General features: G+C 41.2%; 1 long non-coding RNA gene across 1 annotated transcript in view; it reads left to right on the forward strand.

Annotated features, from left to right (window-relative positions):
• Positions 1–1,251: 1,251 nt before the first annotated feature.
• LOC138973031 (uncharacterized) overlaps positions 1,252–22,176 on the forward strand; it is a 26,156-nt gene continuing 5,231 nt past the window's right edge. The window contains exons 1-3 of the long non-coding RNA XR_011457868.1: positions 1,252–1,507; positions 2,847–2,938; positions 19,110–19,273. This is a non-coding gene — a long non-coding RNA (uncharacterized lncRNA). The remainder of the gene's footprint in view (positions 1,508–2,846; positions 2,939–19,109; positions 19,274–22,176) is intronic.

The raw sequence follows: 22,176 nt of genomic DNA on the forward strand, positions 1-22,176 counted from the left end.
GACAGACAGGTAGGAGGATAAGTGATGCAGACAGACATAAGACATACACACACACTCTTGCCTAAACTCTTATAAAAACCTACAATTTTAAACTGTAGAAGAAGTTAAGCTGGAATGGACACTTCGCCTGGGTTAATAACCTAACATATATTCGCATAGGGTAACCACTCTGAAAAAAATTCAACATTTCTATTCCTGATCAGATTCAATTTCTTTTCAATGTAAAATCTTTGTTTTAATATTTTCAAAAAAACATTTAAAAGCGGAACTGAGCCCTGAAGTTTACATTTATAAATATAATATTTTTCTAAAAGAATAATCAAATCTAAAACATTATCAGTGTTCACATTATCATCATTTCCAAATATTATCAATCCTTTTGAAAAAGTCAAATGTTCACAATGTAAACATTCTTTGTGCAATACATTATTCAATTAAATCCAGAAGGTTTTAACAATCATACATTCCCAAAATAAGTGAAAAATTGTCTCTTCGTGATACCCGCAAAATGTGCAGAGCTGTGAATTTTTAATTTTGCATAAATATAAATATTTATTACAAGGTAGAATCCGGTGTAGGAGTCGCAGCTGAAACCACCTTAAACTGACATCAACAGTACTTTGAAAGGGTTTCAAAAAAATTAATTTCCAATTCATATTACTTTCACTGGTGCTATTCCATTTTGAAACCGCGGATGGAATGTTTCAGTTGGGGTACGAAGATGGTTGCAATATTAGTGTGCAGAGTTCATATTATTCTTGGCGAGAGGGAACATTTGTTGGATACTTAACCTGAAAACATTGTGTTTGATTACGTAAAAACAATTGTAAAAAAAATTGACTGGGTCCATTTTGGCATACAACAGACAGCCTGCAGGCCCAGAGCGTGATCAGGACAAATGTAATATACATTTACGCGGGAGATGCGAAAAGACAAACGATATACATTTTTGTTTGGCTGGCAATGCTAAAGGTATGATTTGGTCATTTGTGAGATATTTTAAGCTTTCGGCTGTTTTTATCATGATCGAACAAAGCAATGATCGTAAAAGGCTGAAGACATCAAGAACATACAAGAAAGTCATATTCTTCTCCAAGACCAGCGTACCTACCCTTGGACTTTGCAAACCTGTGGCACAATGAGCTCAATTGAGGTATGAAGCTTTGTGCAACGAGCTTCGTGAAGTGCACTTCGCGAAGTCGAATTCCCCCAATTAAAGACTCCCGTCAGAAAGAATTAATTTGCTTCACCTGAACGTTGCTGGAATTGTGTGGGCAGCATCCTTCTGGGACACACCCACGAAAGAGCGACACTCGAAGGACCTTTGCAAACCATTCGACATGCCAATAACAATCCCAAACTATGGCAAGGTCTTTAAATACTTCGCCTCGCCGGTTAACCCCACATGGAATACGTACCGACCATTCAATTGGTGCCAGTGGAGAATAGACTTTGCCAACCCAAAGGACAGACCCAAAACAACTTGGCTGATCGTGAACACGAAATAGTAAGTAAAGTAATACATTCTGTCTTACCTTGTACTTCAAACCCAACTTTTGTTCACAGCGCTGAAAGTCCACGAAATGGTGCACTGGCCTTTGGCTAGTACGCCTCATAATTCACCAGTCAGAGATCAAATTTTAGTATTTGTACTCGCCAAACCAACAATTGTTTCAGCAACTTTACTCGCATTTGTCGAGTAGATGAACATGCCTTCTCGCCATTTACATGTTTCTTCTCGCCATGGCGAGAAAATACTCGTCACTTTCAAGCGTGGTTTACAAACAAATCAGGGCATCATATCCATAGCTAGTAAACGTTCTGTGTATGTGTATTCTAAATAGTGTTCGTTAACATGTATATGGCTCACAAAGCGATTAAGCAGTGCAGAATGTTACAAGGTATTTTATTGTTTGTTAAAATAAGCCCAAGTGAAAAAAAGTTATTTTCCCTTTTGATACAACATCTTTTCATCCAAATGTTATACTTTGTATATTAAATATTTAAGTTTGTTTTTTTCGGCGTTTTCTATAGACTAGATGTTGGTCAGAAACGTATGTGTATTTGAAAATCTGCCTTTTTTCTGCTCAAATAAGGGTTAATTGGAGTTAAGCAATATGTGGGAATGACGTCACAAGATGTTAGCCTCACCTACCCTACGTCATGATTCATTTTGAACCGTGTGAACGATGACTAAAACGGAACGATATTTCACATTCTATACATCAGAGAGTTTTGTTTTTAGATTTGTATCTTCTTCTTCTTCAGCGTTCCAGAAATTCTGGTGACGTGTGAGCTCGTTTGCCCATTTGGGTTCCCAAAGTTATACTCTGAGAGCATAGTCAGCTTCACTCCGCTTTCGTTGGGTAGGCATGCTGGGTATTTGCGTGTTTCCATAACCCACCGAACTCCGACATGGGTTGCAGGATCTTTTCCATGCGCACTTGGTCTTGTGCTTGCGTGTACACACGAAGGGGCTAAGTCACTAGCATGTCTGCACACAAGTTGACCTGGGAGATCGGAAACATCTCCACTCTTGACCCAACAGGCGGCAGCGACCGGGATTCGAACTCACGACCCCCCGATTAGGAGGCCGACGTCTTACCACTGCGCCACTTCACCCGTCGATTTGTATCTATAACAGGGCGTTTCCACTTTGTTTGAAATGTCTGACGCATGTGTTGTACTCATAATCTAGAATGTACTATAAAATAAAGTAGAGTGCACTCAGGTCTGCTGCATAAATGATGAGTAGATTTGCACTAATAAACACCCATCGATGTACTTTCACGTGTTGAGGCCGGGAAAATGTGTTGTTATGTGTATTTTACATTTATCATTTTCAGCTTGCGGGTAGAACCTAACCAATACCAATGCAGAAACGACTTCCTTTCTGTAGCATCTTCACGTATGTGCAAATTCGTCAAGAACCGTGTGTGTGAGTACTTTTCTCTGTCATTATAGAGAACAACAGTAAACCGCGAGCTTCCACGCTATGGTCCCTGGTATGCATTTTGTCTTGTGCTTTTCCATCCAATTATTTTATCAACAAAAATAGTGTTTTTCATTGAAATACCTTCCCATCTGTACATGATGCATGACACAGCCCTTTCTAAGACAGTACATCTCAGGCAGTGAGGACATAGTTTGGGTGAAGGTCTTTTATACTCGTAATGTTTAGGCTGTAGATTGACTCAATGTTGTTAATATCACTTCACACGACTTGTTTTAGTTTACTCAAGTAGTTACAGCATGACTCTGCTGGAGCTCAATGTTTTAGTCCATAAACATATTTACTTAAATCCCCAGTATGTCTCAAATGGTTTTCAAAACGATTTACATCTTCTTATGAAAAAAGCCAGTTCTAACATTATAAAACACACTTGCAATAGCAATTAATAGCATCCAAATGAAACAGTTCGTTTGCATTGCTATTTAGCTGGCGTAAACCACACACCAGATTTCGTGGTTTATCTAATCCCAGAGCCATCGTGAACCCGTGTGATCCACTTTCCTTTTTTCACAATTTAGTCGTCAGTTTGTGATTTCAATGCGACTGGCTGTTTCTGCAATAGCACGTTATTGTGTTCCTCTGATACTAAAACGCTTTGAGTCACATGAACTTGTCGGCGGCGGCTGGCTTTAAAGAAAGCGAGCGCTATTCCAAAACATCGTCTGTTTTGAGACACGTACGACCTTTCGTGACCCTGCTTCCGGCCTATCCTTTTTTTAAACTTTCAAAACTTCGAATTGTACTGATCTTATCTTGATGAAAAAAAAGACTCTTTTATGATTTAAGAATTTCTGTGTTTCAAGCTGTCAATTTATTTTTTAGATTAAAAGTCAGTTCCAGCGCCAAAAAGAGGCGCCTGATTGGCCGATCAGACGGTCCACGAAAATAAATTCTTTGAAAATTTCTCGCTCTTTACGTAATGCACCTATGATGTTCTCAAGCAGTGGATATTTAAACGAAAGGGTGTTTGCACGGTGTGCAATAACCTGGCAGTATATGTGATGGTTTACGGAAGGCTTACTGTGCCTTTAGTGTCTCAATTTTGCCAATTGTACACATCTGTTATTGAGCCGCGTTTGAGTGTATTTTTCGGCCCTCCGCCTTCTTGTGTCCCTTTTCATTTTCATCCAACCTTTTGCTAAGTAAAACTGTCAATGACACAACCATTTTGTTAATGCATGTTGAGTGTGAACTTCTTTTTCTTCAGCGATCGATAGTAGTTGTGTCTAACAACCGTTGCCCCGTGACGTTCTTTGGCGCATACAGTATTGCATGTCGAATTAGAATCCCCTAGACAGTAGTAGTGCGACAAAGGGCGCACTGACATTACATACCATTGCGCCATCTATGCACACTTTACATTGGAGTACAATATTCAAAATGAGCAAAGCAAAAGTGCGCTAAGCCGAGTTTGTGATCGGCTGTTTAAATGTACTCAAAGGAAAAAGTTAGGGACCACCCTTGGAAAAAACAGCTGACTTCATCTGTGCCAAACTCCTTATTCCTAAGTTTATGAAACCAAATGGCTGTCAGGCCGTACACACCAGTGGGTGAGCAATGCTGTGTTAGCAGGAAACTTGCTCGGGATCCACGGAGGCCTGGCTAGGGCACGAGACAGAAACTGCCAAACTGCAAAAAGTGGACTATTTTTACGCTGGCGTGTGTGCAAGCCTGGGCGGGAAAAATGAAAAATTCGTTATACACGTGCAGGGGGGGTGTGTTGAGAGTGAACTGTTGTCACCAGTTAGGCTTTATATCCCCGCTATTTTCCGCTAGCCACCATCTTCTCACTATGCCTCCCAGACGAAAGGTGACCACCTTCAACAAAGCCCGGGCCATCGCATGGCTGCAAGACGGCGTAAGCAAGCGAAAAGTGGGCAGACGACTTGGAGTGTCCCATTCTGTCGCGGCCAGGCTGCATCAGAAGTTCCAGGCCACCAACATCGTTCTGGAGAGGCCCAGGTCAGGACGGCCTAAGAAGACAACACAGCGTGAAGATCGCTTCATCAGCAGACAAGCTCTGCAGCAGCGAGGCACCACTGCAAACATCATCAGGGGCCAGCTGAGGGTGGCAACAAACACCAACATCAGCACGAAAACCATCCGGAAACGCCTGCACGAAGTTGGCCTGCGATCACGTCGTCCAGCTGTACGGCCACGACTGACAGCAGCTCATCGCCAGGCTCGTTTGCCAGGTGGACACGCCAGCAATGGGCCGATGTGCTGTTCAGCGATGAGTCCCGCTTTAATCTGCACCATCATGACGGTCGGGCTCGTGTGTGGAGGCGTCATGGTGAGCGGTACAACAACGGTCTGGTGCAGGAGAGGGTGGCCTTCGGCGGGGGCTCCATCATGGTGTGGGGGGCTTTAGTTTTCGACACAGAACCCCCCTCTACCACATTGTTGGCAACCTGACGGGCCAGCGCCACGCAGATGAGATTGTCGCCCCTTTTGGTTCTACCCGCTCTACACCAGATTGGTGTGCAGGCTGTGTTCCAGGACGATAACTCGACACCTCACAGAGCAAGGCTGGTCAACAACTTCATCCAGCAGGCTGGTGTCACCAGGATGAACTGGCCGGCCTGCAGCCCTGATTTCAACCCCATCGAGCACCTGTGGGATGAGCTGGACAGGCGAGTGAGGAACAACCACCCACCCCCAAGGAACCTGCAGCAACTGCTTCAGTTCCTGCAAATCGAATGGCAGGCCATTCCTCAGGCCTTCTGCAGGAAGCTGGTAAATTCGATGCGGAAAAGGACTTGCAGAAGGCATCGCAAAACGCGGCGGACACACCCATTACTGACCTGTTCGGAACTTGCACATTTTGTTTTCGACCCCCATGTTGTGTCAGAGCTTGTTGACACGTAATGCGTGAATGAAATGTCACCATATTTTGGAAAAGTATCGCAGAGATAATGAATTAAACATGTTACAAATTTGATTCAATTTTGTTGGGTGGTTTGGAAGCTGTGTTTGTTTGCGTAAGTGGTCCCTAACTTTTTCCTATGAGTGTATGTAGTGCATTGTAACAGAGACTGTAGAGTACACAGAGACGCTTCATCCTTCTTTGCGCTGCGGTGCAAAACTGAGACCGGCCAGCCAGCGCGCGGGAAAAGAGCCACTCCCTGCCGCACAAGGTCGCTAGCGTATAGCGGCTGCTGTCGGCTGTGTTTATATCACGTTTGTATCAACATACTGTCTGTTCTGTCCGGGTGACAGCGCTGCAAAAAGTAACTGGATTAAAAAGTATGTTTGTTTGTGAGCATCCTTTTTAAATGACCATAAAAAACACCGCATAAAATGGTTTACATTAAAATTAAATCAAATTTATTTAGGCAATATCCGCTGCATCGCTGTAGTTTTGCAAACATGATTCACGTCAGTGTCTTTTCACGAACTAACCGTCGTTATTTTTGTGTGTTTTAGTCAAATACACATACATACTGAATACATGGGCAATTAAGCCTGAGACAATATGTCTGGAATAAATCGTTTAACGAAATAGTTCCCGGTTAAATCGGTAACTAAGGCATTTAGTCAATTTGGCGTCGTCCCAGCACCTTGAAAGTGAAATGGGTAGTCAATTACACGGAGCTAAGAAGTTATCATGTAAGGAAAACTAAAAAATACAGCAACGTTAACAACATTCTTGTGACCAAACTGATTTAAAAAAATCTTGATCGATCGATGATTTTCTTATTTCTGATCAGATGCTTCTTTCTTGTTCAGAAAGCTCTCTCTCTCTCTCTCTCTCTCTCTCTCTCTCTCTCTCTCTCTCTCTCTCTCTCTCTCTCTCTCTCTCTCTCTCTCTCTCTCTCTCTCTCTCTCTCTCTCTCTCTCTCTCTCTCTCTCCCTCTCTCTCGCTCTATCTGACACGATTTTGGATTCTGAGGCCGGTTTGTGTTCCAGGTTACAGTGTTGTACGCAGAAACCCCCAACAATATAAATAAACTGGAATGCTTGTGTATATAAGTGAATCATTGACTTACACACGTTTAACACATTTAGAACAGTTTGTGGAATCCGTCTGGATCGAGGTCAAATTAAACAAGTCGCGTAAGGCGAAAATACAACATTATTTTAGTCAAGTAGCTGTCGAACTCACAGAATAAAACTGAACGCAATGCAATTTTTCAGCAAGACCGTATACTCGTAGCATCGTTAGTCCACTGCTCATGGCAAAGGCAGTGACATTGACAAGAAGAGCGGGGTAGTAGTTGCGCTGAGAAGGATAGCACGCTTTTCGGTACCTCTCTTCGTTTTAACTTTGTGAGCGTGTTTGTAATCCAAACATATCATATCTATATGTTTTTGGAATCAGGAACCGATCAGGAATAAGATGAAATTGATTTCGGGGATATAGCTCAGTTGGTAGCGCGCTGGATTTGTATTCAGTTGGCCGCTGTCAGCGTGAGTTCGATCCCAGGTTCGGCGGAAATTTATTTCACAGAGTCAACTTTGTGTGCAGACTCTCTTCGGTGTCCAAACCTCCCCCCGTGTACACTACATTGGGTGTGCACGTTAAAGATCCCACGATTGACAAAAGGGTCTTTCCTGGCAAAATTGCTTAGACACAGTTAATAATGGTCTACCTATACCCGTGTGACTTGGAATAATAGGCCGTGAAAGGTAAATATGCGCCGAAATGGCTGCAATCTACTGGCCGTATAAAATGTCATCTCACACGGCATCACTGCAGAGCGCCTAGAACTGTACCCACGGAATATGCGCGATATAAGACTCATTGATTGATTGATTGATTTCGAAAATTTAATTTTGATCATAATTTGTATATATTTAATTTTCAGAGCTTGTTTTTAATCCAAATATAACATATTTATATGTTTTTGGAATCAGCAAATGATGGAAAATAAGATGAACGTAAATTTGGATCGTTTTATATATATATATATATATTTTTTTTACAATTTTCTGATTTTTAATGACCAAAGTCATTACTTAATTTTTGAGCCACCAAGCTGAAATGCAATACCGAAGTCTGGGCTTCGTCGAAGACTACTTGACCAACATTTCAACCAATTTGGTTGAACAATGAGAGCGTGACAGTGCCGCCTCACTTATCTTTATAATCTTTGTTTAAATCAGGTGACAAAAAAGCCCATCAAACTATAGGCTAATTTCGATATTGTCTGTGTTATCAAAACCACTTGAAAAACACATTAACAAACATATTCTAACGCATCTTAACCAAAAAATTTTACTTCACCCTAAACAATCGGGTTTTAGAGATAACCATTCCTGCCATACTGCCTTAGTTTCTCTTGTTGATCAATGACTGGAGAAAATAAACGACAATGAATTCTGTGTTGCAATTGTTGTTGATTTTGCTAAAGCCTTTGACGTTATTGATCACACGTTATTACTGAGAACATTTGCATTGTATGGCGTCGGAATCGAAACTGTCAAACGCATTAGTTCATTTCTCACCGGCAGACAACAAACTGTACTAACAAACAAGAAGTAAAATACGGTGTACCACAAGAATCGGTTTTAGGACCCCTCCTCTTCTCTATATACATTAATGACCTCCCCCTACATATTCGTGCTTCTTTGTTCCTCTTGAAAAAACAGAATGAGCGCGTTGTGTACCATTTTCTAACCACACTCAATGTTGATAGCAGCCACCAACTGTGGTTTTTTTATGTTGCTGTCAGTAAGTACTTAGTCTAAACCGTGTGATAGAGTGAGAATAAGTTTTAGGTGAGGTGTTTGTGTTTGATTTCTGGAGCAGTTTTGTGCCGTAATTTTTGTTAACTCACGCTCTGCCCGGTTCTGGGAACAGGCACTCGATACAAGACACTTGTTTTATGCAGTACGACAATCACAGTGGCTGTTGACTCTAGTGCATTTCATCTTTTCTGTTAAATGTTCCGTCGGATTGACGAGTTTTGTTTCCTGTGGTATATACAAGTTTGTGAGAACAATAGTGAAAACAAGAGTCGACTGTGTTGACAAACTTGTGTGCTGTTCTGGGATAGCTGCATCGATGAGTCAAGTGCTACGCCAGGTAGGCTTTTTGTTTTATTCACATGCAGCTAACAATTTGCATGAACATGTATTGCCGTGAGATTTTTTTTCTTTATATTATGTTACTGAGATTATTTACATTCTTTTGAATTATATAATTATATAAACGCAAAACAAATTTTACATGCGCACCACGAAATGCATGCCTATAATATGTATGTAAATACATATAGGTTACACACTCCGAGTTCTGAATATCTTGCATATTTTCCCGAGGGTCGATTTTCAGATATTACCGAGCCTTTGGCGAGGTAATACCTGAAAATCGACCCTCGGGAAAATATGCAAGATATTCAGGACGAGGTGTGTAAGCTATTTATCCCATTACTCCGACGTTTTCATTAAAAACACTTACTTTTTGCACAAAAACCTGCCCGTGCCTGTTTTCAGCTTGCCAAAAGCCTCCGCAGTCGAAATTCATGTCAATGAATTCATGCGCAAAGCTAGTTCCCATGTGTCAGCATAATGGACGGCGTCATTCGACTTGTATGTGGACATCCAGTCATTCATATTGCTTCTAAAAAGGTCTGCTATCTGCTTTTACATTTTGAAAGTCATTTTAAAATATCCCTGTGTATATTTGACATCGGCTTTCGTTATACTCAATTCGGCATACCGGGTTTATATTTTTACCAGAATTGCGCACGATAATGGCAGCGCAACAAATTCAGTTCGGGCCGTGCTGGTTTGATCGTTGACCCAAGTCAGTTCGCATGCAGTGTATTACTGTTTGTCAGTCGGGGATATAAATGTTGGCTGTCATCGCGCTGTTCTGTTTTGGTTTTCACACGTGGATCACTTACATATTCAGTCGTCGGGTTTAGGTGAGCCAAAGCTTCAATACTTCGCCTGTTGTAGACGTTAAGCAATAAAGCTTGGAAGTTGTATGTCGGCACTGAGAGTCGGTCGCGGTGCATCGCTTTCTACTTTGTCCCGGTCTTGAGTTTGAACACCTAAGGTTGGATACATCTAACTCCTCACATCCTCTTCTCTTCCCCATATATCTTAATAACTGTATCTCCAACTTCTTTTCGTCTTCTTCTTTTCATTGTGGTGCCACTCCCTCATTTGTCGCTGAACCCCGCAGTTGACTCGACCGGCGGATTCACACAAACCCGTGTAGCAGACGACAGTTCGAACAGTCTTAAACAGCACGGCTGCAAGCAGATTCAGCTATCAATCGAAGCAGTACACTTAAAGCCAAAGCAAATAACCAAATGAGAAAACCTAACGTTTGATTTGACTTCATGGTGAGTCTTCTGATAATTTTTGGGGCGTTGGAATGGATCTCAACGGGTTCCCAGCTACGACAACTTTTCCAGAGTTATGCACCGCAGGCATGCCTTCGACAATCGATGTCAGTTTCAGATTGAGTTTTCGAACTACTAGGGGACAAAGTTGTGTGTTGATTGCTCTCTCTCTCTCTCTCTCTCTCTCTCTCTCTCTCTCTCTCTCTCTCTCTCTCTCTCTCTCTCTCTCTCTCTCTCTCGGCTCTCTCTCTCTCGTCTCTCTCTCTCTCGGCTCTCTCTCGGCTCTCTCCCTCTCTTTCTCTCTCTCTCTCTCTCTCTCTCTCTTCTCTCTCTCTCTCTCTCTCTCTCTCTCTCTCTCTCTCTCTCTCTCTCTCTCTCTCTCTCTCACGGTTCTGTGTAGATGGCTGTCTGTGTAAAAATTAGGGAGTATCGTCCCTTTAACCCACTCGCGATACTCGTTGAACATGCCTTTGACCATGCAGTCGCTTCAGCCAGCGAAATATCTCGACTCTGCTCTTTAAATCCATGCAGACTGTGCGTATCGTATGAAGTATTCTTTATTTTCTCAATATTGACACATGTAGGCCTGTACCTCTACGTGATATTGACTTTGACACCACAAAATATTTCAGTCGTAGTCCATCTGTAAACTCTGAATATGCAGATGACCTCTATAAATTATTCATTTGTTCTCTGAAACCAAAGACAATGAGCAATGACAGTTGAGATCGAAACTCGGTTGTGATGGGATAACAATATGGTTGTGATGGAATATGCAGAATAATCACCTCCTCAGCTAACAGAGACAAAGAGGCAGGTCATGGGATAAGACTGTATATCCCATGACCTCCCTTCTTTGTCTCTGTTACTTCAGTATGGGTATATATGTTGTATTTTTATAGCTCAATAAATACATCATGGACTCCAAAAAAGATATGATAGTGCAGATTCCGATTTGGGCAAAGAACTACTTTCCTCCCGACCTTTGACCTTGCGCCAAACAAATAGATTGTAATACACTCTTAATTGCTTTGCTGCTAAAGAGTTCTATCCGCAGTTTTATTAACCCGTGCATAACACTAGTTTGAACAGTCGAACACTATCACAATGCCCATGGCTACAAACCAAAACAAAAAAACGAGTACCCTCCCTTGCATCGAAGCAGACGACTGTTAGTGAGAGTCTCACACAGATCTGTCAGCAGTGTCGGTGTTGGAACTGACAGAAGCTAGGGAGCACAGATAATAGAAGCCCTGTCACATAGACTAATCACACAATCAATACACATTTGGCTCATGTTTTAAATGACAGTTTCGAGTTTGTTAGTCAAACTCAAAGCAACAACACTGGTCTGGTGTCATGCGTAGCGGGACCGAGAAGCGTCCTTACTGCATGGTTTGGGGTGGCTTCGCTTCGTATCAAACATCGGCTGTTTCACGTATTTTGCGAGCAAGTCTACTCTGTTGCCTGGCTCTGCAGTAAGTCCACATTGGCGATGAAGGTATCCAAGAACTTAACATGTGTGTATTTTTCCGTAATCCAGTCATATTCCTTCAAAATGCAATCAGTCGGCGGTGACAGACTTGGTGTCAGCAATTCGCGACTTCACCAACTGGGTCCCGTTTTCCTCACACCCATACCAGTTTAGGTTCATCCATGCAAACACACTCGCAAAACAGTTTATCACGTAGATACATTTCAAATAGGGAGCAAATGGTTAAATCTAAACCTACATATTTGTTCCCTAAAATTTGCTTCTCTGTCAATAAGCCTGATTGTATAATAATACGTTCGAGAAAAAACAACGTGGAATCGATTCTGAATCGAGTAAGCCAAATGGGTGCCAACCCGGTTTCGCCCGTTCTGCCGACCTGAAACGCAAAACAAAAGAATTGTGCGCTTCAACTAAATTAATTTCTATACGAATTCATTACTTTCTTGCAACTTATGAACCTTTACTTAAAGCTTTTAAATGGTCTGAAAGTAGTGTTACCGCGTACTTATCGATGCACTCATTCGTTTTATTTTTTCAGCGACGGTCACTTAGTTTAAGGTTGCAAAAGGGCCAAGTCTCGCTGGCACCACTGTTTCACTCTCCACAGATCGCAACAGTGCCGCTAGTAGTCTACACTTTGTGTTTGATGGTAGAATGGGATATACAGATTACAACACTCGTGGTTTTTTATATGGCTTGTATTTCAGTCAAGACCCAGCGGGAATATCAATCGAGAGCCACTCGTCAGAGGCTCGTGTCTCCCGATGATATTCATCCGCTGGGTCTTGACTGAAATACAAGCCATATAAAAAACCACTCGTGTTGTAACCTATACATATACTCCGCTGTTTTTATATATTTTGTAAAGTGTTGTGTATATATGTCACACGCTTTCCTTCTTTGCCACTACTAAAGCAAACGTGTGCAAGATTGTATGTTACACGCTTTGGAGCATGTGCAAGAACGGATTCAAACTCGAAATCGTCCCTCCAAAAGCCCCAAAATGCACACACGACTTTTATTTCTCCTGCTGTTGTCGTGTCTTCTCTTTACAAATTCTTCAACGCTGAGAATACTGAAAACGGCATCCCAGACTACAGTACTGTTTCCATACGCGAGTTTAGCTTCCCTTGGAAAGTGGCTCGCTCAGGAGGCCTGTTAGTCTGAAACTAGAAGGACAGAGTTCTGAACATAGATGACAAAGACCCCGGAAAGAACAAACATTTCGCGGATGCAGACACAGAAAGACGTCATGAAGAATGGAATGCTTCAAAAGATACAGACTGTGACGATGACTGTGACGTCATTCACATATACCGAGACGTCATTCATGGTTGTTCGTTCACTTTCGTCAAAAAGTAGATCTCTCCACAATGGCTGCTCCTGTGTTTAGGTTTATCAAGCGTGAGTACGCAAAACGTGTTTGTTCTCTCCTCTGTTGAAGCTGTGAGACATAATCGCCATTACGAGCTAGTCGTGTGACAGAGAGTGTTCTTGCACACTCGACTGCTGCTGTTTCACTCCGGCTAAAGCCGTCGTGAAACATCTACAGTCTGGTGTGCAAGAAAACTCTCTGTCACACGACTAGCTCGTAATAGCGGGTAATATATATATAATGTACATAGTGTGTGTGTGTGTGTGTGTGTGTGTGTGTGTGTGTGTGTGTGTGTGTGTGTGTGTGTGTGTGTGTGTGTGTGTACTTGGGGATTAATTTGGTCTTTTTCTTTCATTAATTAGTGTTCTTTTATTGTGGCACATTTAGGATGTTTTCTTTACTGTGTTGTCTTCTGCCGTATTTATATACTGTGCCGTTCTTTGAGATGTTGGGTTTCCTGTTTCTTTAAATGTAACATGCACATGGTTTTCAGAGTGTAAAGAGTGGCATAATTATATACTTGGGGAGCAAACACTTTTTTCTAATTCTCTCATTTATCCTTTCTTCTGTCTTAAAAAATGTGGCATGTTTTGTTTCATACTATTGACATACATGTATTATCCACCTATGTGCTCTATGAATATATATATATATATATATATATATATATATATATATATATATATATATATATATATATATATATATATATATATATATATATATAACTATTTAGAGATGCCCGGCAAAACAGGACTGGCCACTTATCACGCACTCTGAACCGTGCATGAAACTTTCTCAGTTTTTCCTCTTCGCTATCTCTCAAGAGCGCTGCTCGCAGCACATCCGGCCTTATCAACACAGCCAGAGCGACACTAACTGCTATAGGCAAACAAAGAGTGGTCTGGCATATTTCAGGCGCCACTGTGGCTGGGAGGGGTGGGAGAGAGATGGGGGAGGACAGGGTAAATAGCTGGGAGGGGAGTGGTTCTTGCCTTGAGCTGATAGTACCTGTAATGGAATACAGTGATTTACGACGGGCAAGCTACAATCCAGGGCAGAGAACACTGCAGCGTTGTAATCCAAATCTTAATTTGTTTCAGGAAAGCACGTCCTTACAAATGAACATTGCAACTTTCTGATACAAAGACATAGTGTACAGGAACATTCCGATAATTGAGTGGGACATGATTAAACACATTCCCAGGGCTGCAGTGAGGAAGTACACGGTTTTTCGGTCATTGACCTTAATAGCTTTCACACAGCCAGTATATGAGAGATAATGGTCTTCTTGGTGACCGTTCATGCCCAAGCACGTGGAGCTGGTTGCCAGCCGGACAATGTGTCACTGAACAATATCAGAGACTTCGGAGTGCGAGGACCAAGGCAAATAACCTCACGTGTACCTGTCTGAGTGTGACCATCGTGACGCCCATATCTTTAAATCTCAGTCGTATGACAATTCCAAGAATATATTGTATTGATACGCAAGCTCTAGAGTAAGTTAATGACTGTAGATAAGCTTTGCCATGATAATTATGCTGATGCAGTTTAAAAGTGTGTGTGTGTGCGTGTGTGTGTGTGTATGTGTGTGTGTGTGTGTGTGTGTGTGTGTGTGTGTGTGTGTGTGTGTGTGTGTGTGTGAGAGAGGATTGCACAATATCTCCTTCAGGGACAACTACACCAACAACAAATACACAGTCATTATCTGTTTGACTTCTTTTAAAAATTATACATGGAGTAAATATGATGCGTTAGTTTTAACTCTGAGTGTGTGGTGGTGTGTGTGCGTGTGCATGTGCGTGTGACGGAGTGATTTGAGCTTGTGTTACTGTTTGTCGATTTCTTACGGGAGCCTTGAAGGCTTCGCCTCTTGCTTCTGTAGTGTTGCAACCATATATTACGGTCTCCTTCCGGCAGCAGTCCCAGAATTTCGACTTGTTTTGACCTTAGAACGATGTCTGTAACATTACTGTGAAGAACAGAATGGAGATCACTGTCGAAGTCGGCCAACCTGCAATTATTTTTGTCTCGCACACAACATATGGGAGATAACTTGTTTTGATAGATTCGCGTAGGAGTTTCGGGTCCGGTCAGAGAGATAACTGGCGATAGCCGTTGAGCGATGTAATCAGAATGCGTCTTTGTAAGCACAACTGCCATGGGTCGCTTGATTCTATCAAATACAGGCCCGCACTAGATAACATTGCCAAGCAAGGATTTCACTTCAACTGCCTTGCCCGTCAACCTCAGCTGACAATAGAGAGGCAATTAAACAACGCGCTTCAGGAAAAAGAAGAAAATCAACACACACACTGACACACACACACACACTCACACACACACACACACACACACACACACACACACACACACACACACACACATACATACACACACACACACACACACACACGCCTACTAGGCGCTTCTTGACTCAGTCAATCAATGTCCTATCGGAACTCGGTTGAGGGGGACACATGTCGCATTATCTTTTTCTCATAAGCCGAACTGTGTGGGGGGGGGGGGGGGGGCGGGTTAGGGGGAGTCCCATATTGGTTGGGACGAGAAAGAATTTACCCGATGCTCCCCATCATGTCGTAAGAGGCGACTAACGGATTTTGTTTCTCCTTTTACCCTTGTTAAGTGTTTCTTGTATAGAATATGTGAACAGCTCAGATCATGGGTCAATAAAGTGTTACACAGATGGTCAAAATTAAAGTACAAGATATTGCACTGGAAGTGGTACTACACTGTTGCTTAGTGTCTGTATGAAGCTACAAGGTGAAAATAGAAAAAGAAAAACACGATTCTTGACTTTGATGGGCTTTTTCTGCTCGTAAACACACATTCTTCTGCTCATCACAGCATGCCCCATTATTGAGTTTAAAACACCAATTAAATTTGTTTTGAATAAAACTCACAATTTTACAATAAGAATTTAGAGACCTGAATCAATTAGGTATATCATACTTAGTTTGACTTTTGCAAAACTAAGTAATTACACATTTAATTGAATCAGTCAGACAGACGGAGACATAGAGAGACAGACAAAGGGCAAACACAAATCTGAGAAAGAAACCCCTTTAAAAATGTTACCATGTTTGAAATGAAACATCGCAAGGTGAAGCCATAATTCATCACCTTTCAGTATGACGTCATGAACGTGTTCCACACTTGAAATGACGTGCTTTTGGAGCTTGGAAGTATAATTTCCATTCAACGATCCGAGTTTGTTAAGTTTGAGCATATTTTCAACGTCAAACACCATGAAACTATATTTATTCCCCCCTCTGCTTCTTTACCTCTGTAAACTTGTAGGGGTAGTTATTTTTCGATAATGACCCAGCAACCAAACAAATAACGACCCAGCAACAGCCTGAATCCTCGATAGTGCAATGGGTTGAGAGGTTGTTCTGTTTCGGTACTACTTTTTGCGACTGAAAAGTTCCGAACGCTCTAATGTACGAAGTATACATCTCTGGAGCAAACAATACAAACATACCGCATTTAAATTAACAACTACAGGCCTGAACACATGAATCTCCATGAGTTCGGTTGTTTTCTGAATCTAGATCTGCCGTGCTCAAACGTTCATCACAAGCAATTTCCCAAGGCAAGTAACTCATACTTTGTCCAGCGACAAGAGTAGTTCCCCTTCTTTTCACTCAGTTCCTTCGACAACAGACTGCAATCCGACGGTCAGTTTTCAACAATATTTCATTTAATAAACAGATCACACGCAATTAAATGCACACATCTCATCAATTTAAACAACATAAAGGGGTTTCATACACTATTTTCCCCAGAAAACTGAACTTCATACAGTTTTTAACGTTGGAACACGGGTGCAAAAGTTCGTCTGCTAGTCCCATTTGACGAAAAAAACATTATCCTAAGCGATACCAAAACATATACAGAACACACAATATCTGCCTTTGCCGCCACAGCAGAATAACAGCATATCTGTGTACTTGATTTTAGCCCAAAATAGGAAAACTGACAAGAAGTGTTAACAGAATGGAATGATTTGCACGGAACTATACAACCGCGCATTAATCGATCGCCTGCGCAGGTTGACTGGTTGAGAGAATAGGATTCGATCAAACTTTCGCAAAAAACCTCCTCTTTTCTTTGAATAACTGAAGAAAGGAGGAATAAAGAGGTTACACACCTCGTCTCAGTGATTATAAAAAATAATGGTCTCAGTTCGCGGTCATGAAAAAGCTCGCTAAAGCTCGCATTTTTCATGATCCGCTAACTTCGACGATTATTTTTAATAATCACTGAGACTCGGCATGTAACCTCTATATATTTGGAATCAGACAATGATAAGGAATAGATAGAAGTTGTTTTTAAGTGTCTTTTTTCATAAATAAAGATAGTGGTTATTTATCGGTTTTCTTCATTTTTAAGCATAATTATCAATACAAAACAACAAAACTATATAGTTTTAGATACAGGACGCAATAGGGAATACACCAATATAAATGTTCTGTTTCAAATATTAGTTTTTAAAAATTTGAAAAAATGACATATTTCGAACAAACATTTCAATAACAAAACTTTAAGTGACCAAGCTGAAATGCAATCCCATAATCCGGCCTAGATCTGAGATTGTGTGATAAGAAATTCGATCAAATTGATGAAAAACTGTAACTGTGAAAGTGCTGCCTCGACCTTTTGGCAAACGGTAAAATATGACGTCATCAAACTGTCCTATCAATAAACGGAAAAACCTTCTATGAGAAAATCCAGTCAAAAATATCCATATCAAATTTCATAAAGATCCACTGAGTAGTTTTTGAGATATGATCTGCAGTGTGAAAAAAAAATTCACGCCCATAACGCAAACTCATTTGGTCGTGTTCTGCCGATACTATAATGTTTTTCTTTCCTAAAACACACTATAATAGTAGCCCTTCCCAATGCCTATGCTAAAACTGACTTGTCTGTGTTGTCAATGATTTTGCTACAGTGTGAGAACAAAAAGTCTAAAAATCTCAAGCCCATAACGCTGTGACACGAAAACTCATTTGGTCGTGTTCTGCCGATACTATAATGTTTTTCTTTCTTAAAACACACTATAATAGTAGCCCTTCCCAAATGCAATGCTAAAAATGACTGGTCTGTGTTGTCAATGATTTTCTGCGAGAATGCGATCTATCTGTTTGTCGCAAAGACCGTGTGACACGAAAGTTATGAGCGGAAGACAAATCTGCTGAGTGCAATTACGTTTCAGAAGAGAGTTGGTTAAAACAGTTTATCACTCAGACACGCAAAGGAACACTATAACTTTATTATTCAGGCCATATTTGCTTTCCTTTGTCATGTATGAAAGTACTGGCCTTGGTTGAAGAAAGTGACCTGTCGCTGTGCAACAAATTTGTCGCCATTATCCGCCGTGTTTTGTAAATAAAACGTGTTTACTATCCACACATACACAACAATGTTGTTGGTTCTTTTTATTGTCTTATTGTTTGGTTCATGCTTAGCCGTCTAGTATACTTTGTTTTCTTCTCAATTCAATGGATGGCTATAAAATAAGCATTTAAATGTGAAGGTGTTAAAATTACCCATGATCTGAGTTGTTCACATAATTATAGTTAATGTTTGTAAAGATTTTAGTCAAGGAGTATGTAAGAAATGTTAAGTCCTTTGTACTGGAAACTTGCATTCTCCCAGTAAGGTAATATAGTGTACTACGTTGCAAGCCCCTGGAGAACATTTTTTATTCGTGCTTTTGTGAACAAGAAACAATTGACAAGTGGCTTTATCCCATCTCCGCCTTCCCTCCGTCGCGATATAACCTTGAACGGTTGAAAACGACGTTAAACACCGATTAAAGAAAGGAAAGGGGGGGGGGGCAGTTGGTAGGGTGGAGGTGTGTGTGTGAGTTGGAAATGTATTTATCTTTGTGTCTTTTAGTGATTCCCACTCAATGGCCTGTCATCGTCAGTTTTGGGTCTGATATCAGCGAAGAATTTGTCCCAAAAGCCGATCTTCAGTTTGTACTCGGAGACACTGGCGGCAGCGGCAGGGATTTATTTAGGACAATAAAAGGTGGATTCGAAATGCAGTTAACCATTGACGTGAGTATCTCTCTCTCTCTCTCTCTCTCTCTCTCTCTCTCTCTCTCTCTCTCTCTCTCTCTCTCTCTCTCTCTCTCTCTCTCTCTCTCTCTCTCTCTCTCTCTCTCTCTCTCTCTCTCTCTCTCTCTCTCTCTCTCTCTCTCTCAGCTGACTATCAACAGAAATGCACTTCTTTGGTTCCGACATGACTTGTCGTTTTTGACGCGTAGTAATTAGCATATACTTTGTTTTTTCTGGATTGAGAGACATGTGGTTTAAATGCGTCCATTCTACAGCATCATCGACACACTTCTGAAGCGTGTCGACTACCGAAGTAATATCATCACATGAGGTATGAATAGTAGTATCATCAGCTAGCATATCACACTGTCCAGAGGATATGTGTAATGGTAAGTCATTGATGTAGACAGAAAATAATAAAGGTCCGAGGACCGAGCCTTGTGGGACCCCATATAAAATTGGCATTGCTTCAGAGCTCGAACTTCATTAAACTTAGCAAATGACCTGTACGTGAGGACAGTATGACCAAGCTTAGGAATTTTCACACCTTTTTTTGACCATGTACAGCAAATAGGGAAATGGTCGCTTATGCCTATGACAGGTACACAGGTTTCTATTACATGTTTTGAGTCGGTAGAGTATAAGTGATCAATGATGGTACTGGATGAGGGCGTGACTCGCGTTGGCGTATTGATCAGTTGGGACATATTAAATACAGTAGTAATATCTTTCCAAGATTTATTAGATTTCGTCATGTCAATGTTAAAGTCCCCCATGAGAAGAATCTCTTTTGATTCTAACCAAACTAAATCCATCATGGTTACAAACTTGTCAACCCAGTTCGCTGGTTCAGCTGGATTCCGATAGACTGTGTGTGCCTGTGTGCATGTGACCGTGTGTGTCAAAGTGTGTGTTTTAATGTATACCATTACCAATGACCATGTATGCTATGAACATTTTTTTTTCCTCTTTGTCTGATTTAATAACCATGTTTTTATGTTTTTGCTTTGCTTCTTCTTCTGCTTTAATATTATGCACTGGTTAGTTAATTCCCTCTTGGGCGAGGGCTGGATGAAAAAAAGATCTTTGCTGTATCTACTCCATTACCCTCGAAAAATAAAGTTGGTTCGTTCGTTCGTTCGTTCGTTCTCTCTCTCTCTCTCTCTCGCAAAAATACAATATCTTGATTCCATAAGAGCAAAGCGTAGTTTAAGGTTGTTATTAAATGGCAATACACCAAGTCTGAACTGTGTAAGTGCTACCCTAAAACAATAAATGTCAATATTCAACAAATAACTTCCAACATGCAGCACAGATATAAATTTAGCGGACAGTTCATAACGGTCCCTTTGTGACACTGTGCCGGACCATTCTTGTTTTTACATGTCAGCCAATCGGAGTTTAAAGACCCTCAAAAAAACAGTTTTTCATCACCGACACTTTCGTTTAGCCATACAAAGTTAAAACCAGTTTTAGACAATATATTGGGGATTTTCGAGGCCCAACATCTTTTCCTCTTTTATCCATGTTACGCAACATTGTGTAGGCTTGTTTTGGACAATCTTTCGTCTCTCATCATAAGCAATAATTCAAACACCGCCTATAGGAGTTTACAAAAAGGGGGTATCTGCAAAGTTCTCCATAAACCATTCTGTTTGGTGTACATGTTGGTGTACCTAAAAAGCGTTTACATGCCATGAGATGCACTTTCTCCCTGGTATCTAACCGGGAACAACCCCAGATTTCTGAGGAATACAACACAGTTGGTTGAAATTTTTCATCAAATATCTTAAAAAAGGCGATAACTGTCATTTCTTCCTCTTATGCTGTCCATTATATTACAAGATACAAGATACAAGATATTTATTCACCAATTTTGCAAAAGGATTTCATCTTGGCACGGCACGGTAAAAATAAAATAAAAACCAACCAGACACATATGCAGACACACATCACCATGCATGCATACATACGTACATTACACTGTCATGCACACACAGACACAACTCACACACACACGCACACACACACAATTATTTACATTCTCACACATAACCAACCACATTATCTACATCACAAATTCACATCGTCGCCTTGTAAAGGTAAAAACCATATCAGTTTAAAAGGGGTGCCAGTAATATCAATACAACATTAGTGAATACTAGAACAATACCTAAAATTTATAATCCATTTAAAAGTAAGTAGTACACGTAATTAGTATCATTTAGTCAGATCATCACATAAAATTATATATTCATGATCTAGACAGTTTAAAACAACAGCATTAACAGACTATCACAGATCTACTCAAGCACCTGAACCTAGAGTCGCATTGCACAAAACTACTACCATCACAGAACTACTCCAGCACCTAAAAAATAAGGACCATTCCACATTGCACATATTTCCACTATCACAAGTTATGAGAACAGTAATGGAATGCAGTGAAAGGACTAAGTAACAAAAGAACCCCCCCCCCCCCCAATCCTATAACTACAGTATATTACAACGTCTTCACTACAGGAGTTGTCAGTACAGCATGGGGGATGAAGCTAGAGCGAAAGCGACTAGTTCTGGTTTTCAAAGCTCTGTAGCGCCTACCAGATGAAAGAGGCTCGAAGAAGTGGTTTGCCGGGTGGGAGGGGTCGCGAACAATCTTTCCTGCTTTTCGACCTGAGCGCAACTCAAAGATAGAGGCAACGGAAGGGAAGTCACAGCCCGCGATTTTGGAGGCTGTCCGCACAGTGCTCTCCAGTAACTGTTTCTCTTTCTCAGTGGTGCTGCCATACCAGACCGTGATAGAAAAACACAGGGTGCTCTCAACGACTGCGCGATAGAACTGCGCCATGATTTGCTGTGACATACGGAACTTGCGCAACTGTCTCAGGAAGTGCAGCCGCTGC

The sequence above is a fragment of the Littorina saxatilis genome, linkage group LG8 (assembly GCF_037325665.1).
Source record: "Littorina saxatilis isolate snail1 linkage group LG8, US_GU_Lsax_2.0, whole genome shotgun sequence".
Taxonomy (NCBI): domain Eukaryota; kingdom Metazoa; phylum Mollusca; class Gastropoda; order Littorinimorpha; family Littorinidae; genus Littorina; species Littorina saxatilis.